General features: G+C 41.8%; 1 long non-coding RNA gene across 1 annotated transcript in view; it reads left to right on the top strand.

Moving 5' to 3' along the window:
* LOC310767303 overlaps positions 1 to 8,070 on the top strand; it is a 121,614-nt gene extending 113,544 nt beyond the window's left edge. The window contains exon 3 of the long non-coding RNA XR_014550858.1: positions 8,005 to 8,070. This is a non-coding gene — a long non-coding RNA (uncharacterized lncRNA). The remainder of the gene's footprint in view (positions 1 to 8,004) is intronic.
* Positions 8,071 to 12,595: the final 4,525 nt, after the last annotated feature.

Genomic DNA, 12,595 nt, shown 5'->3' on the forward strand with positions numbered 1-12,595 from the left:
ATGGGCCCTCTTTCTGCCTTCCCTAGGGATCCACAAACCATAACTTGCGACAATAGGGAGTAGGAAGCATCTCATTCTGATTTCATTTGCAGTCGACCTCAGCTAGGGCCAGGCCACCCAAGGCATTTTGAGTCCTGAGGCAAACCACAAAATGGCGCCCTCACTACCAGGGAGGAAGTGGTGTGAGTGATGATCTACATCAGGAACAGTGCAGGACTGGAGATCTATATTGGGAACAAGGGGAATTAAGTCAACCTTACCTGGTGATTGAAGTGGGAATCAAAGGCCATCATGGGGAGGGGCTCTGTATCATACCAGGTGGGTGCAGAGCCCAGGAGACCTCAGAGGGCAGCCCCCAATTTCCTCCCTAGGGAGGAGAGCAGCAATGCCTTCTGTTCACTGAGGGGCCTTTGTAGAGATGACATGGGACAGGGCTGCCAAGGAGGCAGCAGTCAACCTCAAAAAAGCACGCCACTGTCATGAACACACCAGCTCCAAGTGTAATCATGCAGCTGGCTGCAGAATGCAGTCAGGAACAGGGAGGCTGGGCTTTCACACCAGCACAAGAGAGCCCCCAGTGGCCAACATCGACTCCCCCTGACCTTGGATGGCCAGCTGATAACGAAGAGCAGGTTGGAACACAGCCAAAGCTCCCCGGAAGCCCAAACAGGTGCAGAAAGCTACAGAGACAGCTTTTCAGAACAGGAAGGTGCTGCAGCTGACTGAATAAGTCCAAGGTGCAGGAGTATAGGAAGGCTGCTAGACAGGAAGCAAAATAAGAAATGTAAGGGTTGAAGGTTCCATCTCTTCTGTCGACACAGGAAAACACCTCAGAAGGGTCAACTGAGTGATGGGGGCCAGAGACTTGCTAGAGTCATCTGGAGATAATTGCTTGGGTTTGTTTTGGTTTTTTGGTTTTTTTGCAACAAATCCTCCTTTTTAATTATGTATGCTTAGTGTGTTATCAAGCCATGAACCTTCAATCCTAACAGCCACAGCCATCACTGTCATTGTGGCAGTGGAAACAGTAGTGGACAATGCCTTCCTTGGAGGCCAGATCAGCTGGCCCTTTGGATCCTGCTGCCTGGAGTGGTTGCTTCACCTTGCCTTATGGGTGAGCCTGCCCTGCTTTAAGCCAATTAAATTGATCCTCAGTTGATGATGATGATCCTTCATATGTTCCTGTCTGCTTTCTAGGGCAGGCCCTGCAGATGTTGTTTAACTCCAGCCTCTGCCATCATGAGCTCATGTTCAGCAGCTTCTGGAGGGTCATGGGTAGGGCTGCCATCAGCAAAAATGACACTGCTGACATGGCTTGCCATACAACCAGATTTCCCCAGACATTTTTGCTGATTTTCACCCAGACACTGCTTCCAACTACAGTATTCTGGGTATGTCTGGGAAGTTCTGCACGTATGGCAACCCCAGCATGGGTTCCTCACTCCTGTTGTAAGGTGTTATTCTCCACAAACTCACCAATATTTTAAGTCAATAGAAATCTATATGTGAGTGCCTTTGTGTTTACTGAGATACCAATGAAAGTCCTGGTGTCTGTTAGAGTTCCCAGTTAACAATGGAGAGGGAGACCTGGTCAGGGGTATGTGTATGAAGGAGCAGTTGCCAGAATTTGCAGGGTAAAGAGCAAAAAGAAGCTTAAATCCATTATTACTCAGTAAACGGGTTTAAACTGGATATCCATCACACATGCACTAGTTCCCAGTTGCTGAACTTTTCCCCAGTGCATCATTTCACAAGCTGCTTTCATTAAGGATACATGTGCGCTAACTGCCCAGATTTCGCCTTGCCATGTTACAACCAAAAACATGTATAGAAATTCCTATGTTAGGGTACAATGCGAATGCGATTGTATTGCATACAAATCCATATATTGACGAAAATAATGTACAAACATGTGTTATGTCCGTGAAAATAAAATGCAAAAATAATCTGCATCCAAAAATCTGTAAATTAGCAGAAATGCACAAAAAACGCTGACAAATTCTCATGAGGACTTTTGTACGTTTTAAAACTTTGATTTTCCAAACAAAGGATGATTGCATTGCAATTCACATATTAGTTTGGGAAGGATCTATCAGTTCAGTTTGCATTAGGCTGCACAGAAATCAAATCTCTCAAGCGTTGCCTGCTCCCAGATGTGTGGAACATTGTTACTGAAGATCTTTCAGAGAACTGCTGTGGTGATTATTTGAGTGACGCGGAAATCTTCTGAGGAGCCCAGATGTTTTGTCAGCACGTCACTGGCAGAAACTCATAAAAAGTGGGATAAAAAAGAGAGAGAATAAAATAAAGACATATTTCAGATTCTTGAGGAAAGGGGCATGCATTTAAAGATGACAGAAGAGGTGGTAAAGTGCCCCAGAAAAAAACTATCTCCATTTGCTATAAGAAAAGGTACAGCTTCCTACAGCAGCAGATCCATCAAAACAGCTGAAAAACACAATTTGAAAGCAAAGAATTTTTTAGAAAGCTGAAGTAATGTCATGCAGCTATTACCATCAATCTCACCTAGAAAAGTCATCCAGTTAAATAATAGCAAACTTCAGCCTCTAACTCTTTTCTGTTCCCCTGACAGGTGCTTAGCATCTTCCTGAGGAGAACATGGTATTAAAAAAAGCAAACTTTTTGACAAGATGATTTAAAACAGACAACATCATTTCAGGAGAAGAGAAACACAACCATTTATAGAAGTGACCAGGGCTTCATTTGAGCCAGGGTCTAGCCCTGGATCAGTTCTCACAACCAGTTTTCACAGCCAGTCTGGAGTCTACTTGCACTGGACACAACCAGTACTGAGGACCCAAAGTGGGCATCAAAGATCATGGAATATGTTCATCATTATCAAAATAACATTAAAAAGTATAATCTTATGTACATTTACTCTGAAGTAACTCCTACTGGAGATTATTTTCTAGTAAGTCTGTAGGGTTGCAGGGCCTTCTGGTGGTTCCCTCACTGCAAAAAGTGAAGTTACAGGGAACCAAGCAGAGGGCCTTCTTGGTAGTCACACCCACCCTTTCTTATCCTCAGCATCTCGTAGCACTGATGTAAAATTTCTAATATGCCACCTAATAAGAAGACAGAAGCCCCGGTTAACTGATACACCTGAAGTGGTGTGGAATAAAAAGCCCCCCACCATCTTCCATTCAGTTCTGCACATTTCTGCATCCATCCACGTTTTTTTTTTTTTATGTCCTCATGAAAATTCAACAGCATGTCAAAGTGCAAGTAGATAAATAGGTACCACTCCGGCAGGAAGGTAAACAGCGTTTCCGTGCGCTACTCTGGTTCGCCAGAAGTGGCTTAGTCATGCTGGCCACATAACCCGGAAACTGTACGCTGGCTCCCTCGGCCAATAAAGCGAGATGAGCGCCGCAACCCCAGAGTCGGCCACGGCTGGACCTAATGTTCAGGGATCCCTTTACCTTTATCTTAATATTTACATTTTTGCTCGAAATATTGCCCAATATACTCAATTTTGCAAGGCAATTTCTCCTGACGTAATGTGTTTTTGTACATATTTCTTGGCTGGAGAATTGCATTTCAAAATTCGGGGAACACCGAATTTCAGAGGAGGGGTGTGTTTCAGTTCATGCATTGTTTTGGAAATGCAGATTTAGGTAATTTTGCCTCTAAACACTAACTGAATCTTAGTTCTCTCCCATCCCTCATTCCAGTACAGCTCATTGAAGGACCCCACTTACTGAACTTTGTGGAAAATATCCATTTCCCCCTATTCTCTGCTTCTTGTTTAGCCAGCTACTGATCCATAAGAGGACCTTTTTCTTTATCACATGAGTGCTAAAATTACGCAGGAATTATGTTTAAGATTAAATAACTGTATATACATTTTTAAAGAATACTCAGGAATCCTAGTGTGGTGGAGCAGTAGTATAGGCTTTTTCAGTCCTCCACGCACTCAAAACTAAAATCAGGCATCCTTTTTATATATTTTATTTGTGATTTTCAGTTTTCTACATTTCAATAATTTTAAAATCACTTTAACATTTCAAAACTTGACTTCCTTTCCCTTCTTTCTGTGGTTCCTTAAATTTATTTTTAATATTTTCTGCATATTCAAATTAACTTAATTTGTTCATTTATTCATCTGCTTTAAATATATACTCTTATAAAACTGTAGGTTATTACAATAATCCTGCCAATGTTCTTATCTGCTTACAGTTTGTTTGTAAATATTCAATAAACCATTTCCATTCTTTTATAAAAAGCTTGTCATCTTGATTTCTTATATTTCTGGTAAGTTTCACCATTTCTGCATGTTCCATAAGTTTTTGTATCCAGTCTTCTTTTGCTGGGATTTCTCCTTCTTTCCATTTTTGGGCAAGTAACATTCTTGCCACTGTAGCCGCACGAATGAATAAATTTCCATACATTTTGGGTAGTTGTGTCCCTATAATTCCCAAAAGGAAAGTTTCTGTTTGTTTGTTTGTTTTATTTTTTATTTTTACAAACGTTATTTTAAACATCTTTTTCATTTTATTATACAGTGGTACCTTGGTTTGCAAACAGTCTGGTTTGCATACATTTTGGATTACATACACGTCAAATCCGGAAGTGTGTGTACTGGTTTGCAAACTTTTTTTTTTTATTACGAACAATTTTTGGGGGGAGGCCACATTGGTGAAAGTGTGCCTTGGGTTACAACCTGTTTTGGTTTACAAATGGACCTCTGGAATGGATTATGGTTGTAAACCAAGGTACCACTGTATATCATTTCCCAGTAAGCTTTAATCTTACTACAAAATCACCACATATGATAAAAAGAACCATTTTTCTCTTTAAAGGTATCTGATTGATTCAAATCTCAGGTAAACAACCCAGTTCATTCTAGAGGTCACCCTTACAGTCATATGGAAGAACTCATTCCACCCCTCTGCTATGCAATCTCAGCATCTAAGGTCAGACGAAGAAATATTTTCATCTGAGGCAGAGTAGGAAATGCTCCCCGCCCCCCCCCCATCAAGATCCATTCTACACAAAACTGGCCATTTTATTCTGGTAACACCAGAAGTACAGTGGTACCTCGGGTTACAGACGCTTCAGGTTTCAGATGCCGCTAACCCAGAAATAGTACCTCGGGTTAAGAACTTTGCTCCAGGATGAGAACAGAAATCGCACGGCGGTGTCATGGCGGTAGCGGGAGGCCCCATTAGCTAAAGTAGTAACTCAGGTTAAGAACAGTTTCAGGTTAAGAACAGACCTCCAGAACGAATTAAGTTCTTAACCCGAGGTACCACTGTAAATTACACAAGTGCTTCTGAAATGACAAACCTGTTAATTTAAATATCTAAAAATCTTCTGCCCTTGACCTGCCAGAAGTAGTTGCCTCTCTTTATCTAGCAGTTGTCGCATGTATGAACTGAGTAGGAATCTTTCTGAATCTGACAAAGCTTTTGATGATTGCTTTGATGTCTACTCCATGGGCTTATAAGAAAGATTTCCCCCTCTATCCATATAAACTATGGATGAATATTCTTTGAGGGGAGGGAGAAGGGGAAAAAAACACCCTGATTGGTTATACAAGTTTCCTCACTGTGAAACTCGTCAGCTCTGGCAGACTGTTATCAAAGTTTCACAGAGCCTAAAATCAATCTAGATAAGCTTTTGAAACACCAAGAAAAATATACATTACCTCCCTACCCCACCCTTGCCTGTCAGTTCGTTTCTAAAGGAGATAAAGCTGGAGGGGTGGGGGAGGTGAGAGGAAGTATCTTTAAAATCTGATGGCCTCCTATGATTTATTTCTAAAATTACATTTCCCATTGGATAGCTCATTGTATCAGAATAAGAGGAAAGCTTGCGCTGTCGTGTTTGACAGCTGTACATGCACTTCACACACCTTGTTCAGAGGGTTATCGTCTTTCAACTACTCCTCAATCGCTCCCCTGCTCTCTCCATGGGGGCTATTCAGAAGTAGATCTTTACCAGTGATAGCAGTGGAAACATTCAAAGCAACTTTTTTTTCCTTTTTTGGGAGAGGGCATTGTCCCTCATTCTCTGAGTCCCCATTGTCTACTTTTGGGGTGTGTGTGTGTGTGTTGGAGGATGACAACTCTGAAGTAAGGCTTCTCAAAGGGGAACCCCCCCAAAAAACAAGTTTAATGAAGTGCCTTTGAGGATTAATGTGGGAAATTAGAATTTTTTCCCACTTCTCCGGTGAAAATTCTAATTGAGTTCCTGATTCAGGGCTGGATTGTACTGTTTGACATAAATAAGGAGGGAAAGCTAACAAGGCCTCTTTTCCCCAATGCATGTACCTGAGGGCTTATTGAGGACAGTCAACCCCTTCATGTCTAGAAGCACAGCCTTTACTATTAGCCTGCTAGTGAAAAGCAGGAGCGTTGACGCCTTCTCTTTTTAACTTCATGCTGTTTAATTCGCTGTAAGGTCTAGTTCAGGCAAACTAAATTTTTGTGAAAGGGAATTTGTCTGAACTGAGCTGAAAGGCTGGTGCTGCAGACTGAGTGCACGTGATTATTTTCTCAACCCCACAGTGACACATTACACCATTTTCCCAGTTCAGATTTATCTTTACTGCCTGCCATTTCAGTGTGGATCATGAAAGGTATGGAACCACCTCTGTACTACTCTCAAATGAGGAGACTGGAGCATTTTGGGGGCCTTGAAGGAAAGCTTATACTTCATATTCTCTTTGTTAGAGTTGCTGCAAGTGGAATCCCTGATTCGGACCTTTTGCAGAGTCGAAATGAATGAGCTCTCCATCACAACAAATGAGTTTCAAAGCTTTACTGGAAACAGTCTTAAAATAGTTACAAAGAAACATTACAAAATACAAAATAACACATTGTTCTTAAACAAGCTATCAGTGTGGTCCTGTCCTCTTTTTCAGTACTTAAGACAGTTCAATAAAGTTTCCTGTCTCTGGTCCAGATATAGATCCTAAACACATTCCTTCTTTAACAAGACTGAGGAACATCTACTGCTGCTGCTGGCTCCATAACTGACAAATTTGTGGAGGTCTCAGGTTTCATCCCCCTGTTGTGAGATTGCAGCTTCATGTGCAGCTTCATGAATAATTACGTTATTTTTTCCACAAGTTCTAGTTGCATGAAAAAGGGAGATAAACTTTTCTCTTACGTCTCTCATAGGGGAGTTATTCCACCCCCTTGATCATTTTGGTTTCCCTTTTCACCACCTTCCCCAATCTTCTCCTCTTCTATTTTGATGATTTTTTAAAAAATAAAAGTAATGGGCCTTGCATGATTATGTCATGAAGACAAGTCTCAATTTATGTGAATAACCTTAAAGGAGGGGGAAAAAGCACTTATAAACCTGAAGAGAAATGGCTGATAGATTTTATAGTACTTTGCTGGTCGGGCCCGTGCTTCCCCGGAGAACAAAAGTGTTTGGGCAGTATTTAGCTTCATGCAACAGGATTTCCATCCTCCTGTGCAGTCCCCAAATTTTCTCCACAGGGTTGGGGAACCCCCAAAACAGATTGGTAGGGGTGGGGGAAGGGGAGAGGGGAGAACATTCCATTGCACTGGCCAACATTTCGTTTAGCACCATGTTGAATACAAATGTAGTTACATGCAGGTCCCACTTTCTGAACACAGCATGTTCCCAGGAAATCGTTTGTTAGGGTAGTGTTTGCTTAACAAGCTGACAATTTCCATTATCTCATATGGGAACATTTTTAATCTGTGATTTGCCCAGTCTCCTCCCTCTCCCCTTCTGTGGTTTCTGCCCTAAACTGCTGCATCCAACAAGCAAAAGACAAACCAAGTGAGGAGATTTGTCTGATCTCTCCTGCTTCCTGATTCTCTCCCTCCTTCCATGTTTTCTGCCTGAAGAAGAAGAAGAGTTTGGATTTGATATCCCGCTGTATCACTACCCTAAGGAGTCTCAAAGCGGCTAACAATCTCCTTTCCCTTCCTCCCCCACAACAAACACTCTGTGAGGTGAGTGAGGCTGAGAGACTTCAGAGAAGTGTGACTAGCCCAGGGTCACCCAGCAGCTGCATGTGGAGGAGCGGAGACGCAAACCCGGTTCACCAGATTACGAGTCCACTGGTCTTAATCAGTATATTACACTGGCTGCCGCCAGGCAGCAGAACACAAACAAGTAAGGAAGTGGACAAACTCCAGCTATTCAGATATCTGAATTAGCCATTTGTGCAGTGAGGTGTGGGTATAATTTTTTTGTGTTTGGATAACTGAAATTTCAGGTAATGATTGTTCTGATAGCGGGACCTGCATTACATTGTTTCAAAGCAAGCATCATTTCATGCTCCCCAGTCCATCTTCTTTTCCCCTTCCTCACTGCAAATAGTCCAGTATTTGGGGGACGTGAACTTGTTGCAGAAAACCTCCCAATCAACTTTAACTGTGCACCCTGAATTTTCAAGCATGCAATTGAGTCCCCCCCCCCCAAAATAGTGACAGTCTAGAGGCACCCTGAAAACAAGCACAGGCCAGTGGAATTTCACCAACTGTTTACCATAAGGCCTGCAGTTCTGTTATGTTGTCTCAGACACGACAGAAACATGCATGCACACTGAACTATCTGCATCCAAATCTACTTCTGCCATGAGGCAAGGACAAAATGGTCATAATTCTTCTTCTCCCTTCTAAAGCATCTACTGATGTTACAAGAGTCACTTGCTTTGATGAATAAACATGCGCTGAATTGGTTCATTAGGATGACACTATCACTCTTTTGAAACAAAAATAAAGGGGGGACTTTGTCATTTTTATATTTGCTTGTTACAACGGGGATGCTGCAATGCAAAATACAAGTGTGTGATAAAAAAAATTATGCTACTGCTGGTGCTGAAGAACAGCACAAAAAATGAGAAAGGAAAAACCTGATGCAGATTGAAGGCTTTATCTTGCTGATTGCCAAGTATATTGACTTATGAGTGGCATTCTTTCGTGTGCTCTAAATAGCTTTGTTCAGCAGCTTGATAATGAATTGTTGAATGCCATTTTCTATTCCAAATCGCAGCTCAGCAATTACATATTTTATGGGGAACGAGATGATGAAAAACATCTGTTGTCTTGTGAAATTAGAGAAAGTAATAATGAAATAATAAATGATAATAACTAATGAGTCTCATTTGTTTTGTTTCGGTTTTTAAAAAATCTAAATCTTGGCTTAATAGCATCAGAGAGATTGTCAGCTTTGGCAGGACATCAGTAAGCAACAAGTCATGGGGACAATTATCTTGCCACCATTACTCAGCTCTGTCCTCAGGTGTAAAGCAGCTAGCAGTGGCCATTCATTGAAGTTGTGATGACTTTTGTGTCAGTGGTCCCACCCTGAATACACACACACACACACACACACACACACACGGTGGTACTTCAGGTTAAGTACTTAATTGCAATCATCAATGCAATCATCGAAAGCTTTGTCAGATTCAGAAAGATTCCTACTCAGTTCATACATGCGACAACTGCTAGGTAAAGAGAGGTAACTACCTCTGGCAGGTGAAGAGCAGAAGATTTTTAGATATTTAATTTAACATGTGTGTGTGTGTGTGTGTGTGTGTGTGTGTGTGTGTAATTTAACCTCTGTCACTTCCTTTACTGCCACTTAACTACATCCCTTCCCCTAGGCTCAGCATCTGAGCTGTTCTTCCTCACTGATAATCCTGTGTGCATGTTACCAAAAGGATTTTGTTGTGTGTCCTTTCTTCCTTTCTACACCTTTCAGGGAAAAGCCCTCACAAGGCAGCTTCCAATCAAAACAATTGAACAAATAGCTAATCACCATAATCATCACAAGATAAAATCATATATTGGGGGCCCAGCAACGGAATCCATAAAGACAAAGGCCATAAAAGATGTGACTGGATGTCTAGCACTTACAATATGATAAATGTTAGTGGCCAGCCAGAGGGCAGGATGTCTGAGTGAGGCTGATCACAGGGCCCAGATGCCTTCATGCAGTAGGCAGTTCAAAAAATAATTTAATTCCAAGACATTCCAAATATTAAAAGTTAGTACTAGCACTTGCAATGAATCTGGAAATGAGTGGGTGTGACTAATACAAAATTTGTGTGTTCCCTAGCTCCCATGAACATCTTGGCCATGGGTAGGCAAATTAAGGCCCGGGGGCCGGATCCGGCTCAATTGCCTTCTAAATCCGGCCCACGGACGGTCCGGGAATCAGCATGTTTTTACATCAATAGAATATGCCCTTTTATTTAAAATTCATCTCTGGGTTATTTGTGGGGCATCGGAATTCATTCATTTTTTTTCCCTTCCAAAATATAGTCCGGTCCCCCACAAGGTCTGAGGGATAGTGGACCAGCACCCTGCTGAAAAAGTTTGCTGACCCCTGATCTTGGCCAATGAATTTTACATCAGCTGAAGTTTCCAGGTTGTCCTTTTAGGCATCCGTACATAGAGAACATTACTGTAGTCTAGTCTGACTATGATTGTGTGTCTACTTGCTCCCCAAAGGGCCACAACTAGTGAACCAATATAAGCTGTTAAAACACACTTGTAACCATTGAGGTCACTTGAATCTCCATAAGTAACACTTGGTCAAGGAATACATACCCCTAAGCTGTATACCTGCCCAAATCACTTACAAACCTCCAACCAGATTGGCGTTTTCCCCCAGATAACACCATGTTCATCTTATCTGGAACTAGTTTTAGTTTGTTCTAATCCATCCCAGGGCTGCCTTCAGACACATTTTTAAGAGATCGACAAATTTCACAATCTGTTTGTCAATTTGTTTTGACCCTAGAGTGTGCAAAAGTAAAAATAAGAAACTAGATTTTCAAACATGTTCCAAGTGTTAAGTTTAATGATAACCAAATCGGCCATGCTTTTTTTTGATATGTTTATCATAGATCAGAAGTTTTCATTAGTCATGCTTGTATTAATGAGCACTACGTTCTTCCATGCTGTCTGCTTCCTGTTTTATCTGTTGCATCAATTTATTGCAGCATATATCAGCTAATTATCACATGAGAGTTACTGACAAGTGGTTTGCTCTTTTCTTCTACACAGATGGGGTGAACAACATTAACAGCCTGAGCACATCTTGCAAATATTCAATTGCCACCACCCCCTATTTTAAGACAAACTAACGGAAAAAGAAAGCCTTGTTAAGCTCTCCAAAAGAAAATATTTTATTCAAAGAAGAAGCAACATTTTTCTCCAGGATGATGAGCCCTGAGATATGGTAAATGCAACTGTCTTTTCCCAGAGATATGAAGTGTGCTCTTGACAATGGGAAGTACTTTGGTTAGCTTTAAAGAAGGAGATATCTGGATGAAATATCTACTGAACTTGCGTTAACGGTAGTGCAACAAATAACTAGTCTGTCCTTGGGAGCCAGAGAGGAGAAGAAGCAATTTTAAAGATAATAAGCATGAAGTGAGAACAAATGTGTTCCAGGAGTTATCAAGTAAGAGGCAAGTATTTGGTCTGAAGTTTATATATTTGTCAAATCTGTCCCTACAAACAATGCTGTCAAAACGCTTTGGACAGGATATGTTCTTTGGGTGAAAGTGCATGATGGTGGGGGCCTTGCAAAGTAGGTGCACAGAGATGCCTTAATTGCTCATCTTCAGAACAAGTCAAGTACTGTGGCCCCTCAGTTCTTTGGACTGTAATCCAAAATACAGGGACAGTATTATGGTAAAATCCACCACAATGAGAAGTTTGTTGTTGTTGTTTAGTCGTTCAGTCCTGTCCGACTCTTCGTGACCCCATGGACCAGAGCATGCCAGGCACTCCTGTCTTCCACTGCCTCCCGCAGTTTGGTCTAACTCATGCTGGTAGCTTCGAGAACACCATCCAACCATCTCATCCTCTGTCGTCACCTTCTCCTTGTGCCCTCCATCTTTCCCAACATCAGGGTCTTTTCCAGGGTGTCTTCTCTTCTCATGAGGTGGCCAAAGTATTGGAGCCTCAGCTTCAGGATCTGTCCTTCCAGTGAGCACTCAGGGCTGATTTCCTTAAGAATGGATAGGTTTGATCTTCTTGCAGTCCATGGGACTCTCAGGAGTCTCCTCCAGCACCATAATTCAAAAGCATCAATTCTTCAGCAATCAGCCTTCTTTATGGTACAGCTCTCACTTCTTTGGATCAGCTGATGTAAAGTTCTCAGCCTTGGCTTAGCCAAATATATGCCAGTATAATTTGATCATCTTGCCTCAGCAGGTGGAAGTAGGGAGGTCATTTGCCCTGTGTAATACAGAACTGTCCCGTATTTCAATGTAAAATACCACATCCTGAATTGACAGCTTTGTCTTGTATTTCAGGCAGGCCTTGTTTGTTTGTTTGTTTGTTGTTTCTTCTCTCTCTCTGCCAAGTTAGGGAGCCTCTCCAAATGTATGTTTTGAAAGGGTGTGTGAAAGGTCATGTATTTAAGCTCTGGTTAGTCAAGCACAGACAGATTTACAAATTCATGTGTGTGTGTGTCCGTGTGTGAAAATTCCATAGAGGCCCTCCTGTTAAGCTGCAATAGATTGTAATGGAATGCTCTGAAGTCACTTCAGCACCAGATAAAAAAAAAGCCCACCGCCCACCCTGCCCCACCCTGTATTTTGCCAGAACAAAGGTGACAACCC

Source organism: Podarcis filfolensis, assembly GCF_964270895.1.
Source record: "Podarcis filfolensis genome assembly, chromosome: 7".
NCBI classification, from domain to species: Eukaryota; Metazoa; Chordata; class Lepidosauria; order Squamata; family Lacertidae; genus Podarcis; species Podarcis filfolensis.